This window comes from Phaethon lepturus, unplaced genomic scaffold (assembly GCF_000687285.1).
Source record: "Phaethon lepturus isolate BGI_N335 unplaced genomic scaffold, ASM68728v1 scaffold20543, whole genome shotgun sequence".
NCBI classification, from domain to species: Eukaryota; Metazoa; Chordata; class Aves; order Phaethontiformes; family Phaethontidae; genus Phaethon; species Phaethon lepturus.
In genome coordinates this window covers 24,196-27,809 of record NW_010531440.1, presented here as the reverse complement: position 1 = coordinate 27,809, position 3,614 = coordinate 24,196, and positions in this window count along the sequence as shown.

Here is a 3,614-nt window from a genome sequence, read left to right as displayed (position 1 = left end):
TGGCGCACCGCCGGGAGCCCCAGCGCCAGCTCCAGCTCCTGCTCTCCTGCTTCCACCGAGCCACCAGCCGAGAAATGTCCTCGTGGGACTCAGAGGGGATCTCGTGAAATCCCTGCGGATGAGTAAGGACTTGTCAAGCCAGGGAATCTCAGGGAGAAGCCACAGCACCTCGTCAGACAAGCGGGGACATTCTTCTTCCCTGCTGATGCAGGACAGCTCCAGGCTCGTGACGAAGGACGCCAGGGTGTTACGTCCACGGAAGAGCAGGGAAGAGATGGGGATTTTCTCCCAAGCCTGGCTTGCCAGAGAGCAGGGATGTGGCGAAAGCAGGCTGAGGTTCTCCGCCTTCATCCAGGTGAGTGCAGCAAGGACCATCCCAAGAACTTTTCGTGCCCCAGGCTTTGCTGGGCCTGGTTTCATTTCGTGCAGCAGGTCTAACCCCTTCTCGGGTCATCTTGGATGGCGCAAAGCCCAAGTTCACTGCTGTGCCTGCCAGCCCCACGCCAGAGCAGCAAACCCAGCCTCTGAGAAGGTCTGTTCCTGGTAAGCCTCGACATTTTGCTCCAGCTTTAGGAGGCTCCGGTGGGGCTCCCACACAGGAGGTAGGTGCATCCTACATACTTTCCAAAGGAAGTGACTAAGCTGCGCCTTACCGAGCCAGCCCAGCTGCTTACACTGTACTCTAACCCCACCAGCCCTCGACGCTGCCCACAGCCTCTGCTCCTTCCGTACGTGTCCTCCGCAAAGACGCCCCTGCTCTGAGCACGTCCGTGCAGCCGGGCTACAGCCCAGTTACCGACAAAGAGGAATTACTGGAAAAGCACCATCAGGCTTTTAGGGAAGATTCATTTTACCTGCTCACAGGCAACCGCTGCAACACGTGTTAGCGCTAGCCCTTACGTTCTCCAAACAGCCATTGTGAGATCTGCTAGTTTAAGAAAACACAAAACTAGGGACAAGGTGCTAATGGCAATTTTTTAACCTCACTTATGCATATACATGTAAATGAGCCCTGGCTACAGCAACAGCACAGCCAGGAAATACAGCGACGACTGGCTCGGTTCTATAAATACACCTGTGAGCAAGAGGTGTTACAGCAAAAACTCCTGGTACATAAGCAAACGTGTAACTCATTTGTCATTTTATGAACACGACTCTTGCTCAACTACGCGTGCACACGCAGGTAATCAGCGCACAATTAAGGAGTTGGAAACATGTAGGGCATGTCTTGGCTGTAGAAAGATTAATTCATTCAAGCGAGTGATTCAAACCGAACAGGAAACCTTGAGTTAAGAACCTTGATTTTGTACAATAGTTTATTTTTCACCCCAATTCAATGCTCACCAATTTTAGTATTTCCTTTTGCTAACCAGGTTATAATCTAACTGAGCACATTCAGAAATCGTGTCTTTTGGGTTTGGGGGATTTTTTTTTCTCCCACAAAACAAGGAATGACAGGTCCTGTTTAGGCTCCCCCCCCCGGCTTTCAATTTGTTCCAAGAAGGTGAAAACAAGCAGGAACAGTACAGCCACGAGACAGCCGTACAGCCACGAGAGCCCCTTTTTTCTTTGTACTTCCCCAAAGCACAGCTGCACAGCTCCAAGGCAGGGTGGGCACACGATGCGGGTATCAGCTACCTGACATGGATCAGCACAAACCACCTGGTTTTACCAAGGCCTGGGAACTTCAGTTATTGAGGCTTTTGTTAGTCTGAAGAACACAGATTTGTTCAACCATTCTTCCGAGTGAATTAGCACTGATACACAACAGTAATCAGAAAATCTCCACTCCGGAGAGTCACGACACTCCTGCTCCCATCAACACCCTTCCACCACCAACTAGATGGCAGCTGAAGAAAGGGGGGAAAAAAAAAAAAACCCAACAAACACACACTTTTAAATAAGCAAACACAAAGCAGTACTACTGGGGAGGGGTCCCAAGTCTGGGCAAGTAGCAGAACGCTGGTCTGTTGTGTCGAGTAAGCACTTCCCTATGCCAAACAGAAAATAAAAGTATTTTTTCCTGTGTCCAGTACTCGTGGTCAGACTCTAAGCTGGTTTCGTAGCCAAGAATTCACTTGGGACACATTATGGACACGAGCCCAGTGTCAGCAGACATAGTCAGTCAACAAGTTGCACGGCCATGGCCCCCCCGTCCCAATCGCAGCCGGGATCCCGTACGACACGAGGGAGACGGCCGCACTGTGCTACACCTAACCCTTTCATGCAAGAGGTTCGTAAGTACCATCAGCGCGGTAAATCTGAAAAATAGGTTTTATTTTTTAAACCAGTGGTATTGTGACATCTTATCTGGCATAACCAATTACAGCAAAATTCATGGATAGAAACAAAAGAGCAGATCTCTTCTTTGAAGTGCATCCTCCTGTTCAGTCTGCAGCCGGCTGAACAGCATTGCACCGAAGGTAGGGAGTGCATGCCACGTGGGCTCCCGCCGGAGCACGGGCTCCGAATGAAACGTTCCCACTCACACACGCGCACAGACACACACACGCACGCACAACGTCTATATTTTTAAAAATCTTTAGCAATATTTCCGCATGAAATCACACTGTAGCATCTACACATAAAATGGCTGATAAAAATAATCTTGCTGTAGGTTTACATAGTATATCTACATTTTCATTTGAATACCTGGACTGCTGGTCCAGCAGAAAAGGGAGGTTTTCTGTCTTGATTTTGTTGGGCTGAGGAGAGTTTTATCCCAGAGCATGAAATAACTGCTCTCTTCATCTCACCCCAGACCTTGATTAAGTGTTTGACGTGAAGAGATCACTGGAAAGTAGCCTAGGAAGAATCAATGGCTTTGTCATCCGTGTCCCATCCCTTTGTGCTGCCTCTTCAAACACAGGCTAAAAACACTACAAACAGTTCTTCTCCATCCCATAGGTAACAAGAATACAAAATACTGCAAAAGCCTTTCACCTCACATACACAGGTACATTGTCCACACAGGATGCCTGCAACAAATAAATGTCTAAAAACGTCTCTTCCGCAAGTCCTAAAATCGGGCTCCTGAGCTCCCCAGGTACAGTTCTAGCACACAAACATGCTGAGAAACCTCCCTCCTGCCAGGCTCTAACTCTGGGCATTTCATTCACACACAGTCCTGTAAAATACAAAATATTTGAACCATGTTTGTATTCAAACATCCTCCCTTTTCATGTTTCCTCAGGCAGAGATCAACCCGCTAAAAACCAGCCAAGAAGCTTTTATCTAAGAGGGTAAAAAAACCTCTAGTAAATGTTAGTTTTATATATATATAAATATTTATATTTATAGATATAGACAGTGAGATTGTGGTTTTATGCATGCTTATTTCTTTGCTTTGGATCCCAATATTTCTAAAAAAAAAAAAAAAAATCTTTTCAGGAAATAACTTAAGTTCTGGCACAAGATGCCATAGTTGTTTCTTTGAAGAACATTTTTTTACATTTGATCTCACAAGAAACCCTCCGTCCCAAGCTCTCCTTCTCTGAAATCAGAAGGTCAGAACAAAGAAAAAGGTGCATGTTTCTATGCCGTATACGTTATCCTTTCCTCGTCAAAGCCTCCAGAACGGCACGTATTTCACAATGAGCTGCAGCGCAAGAGGA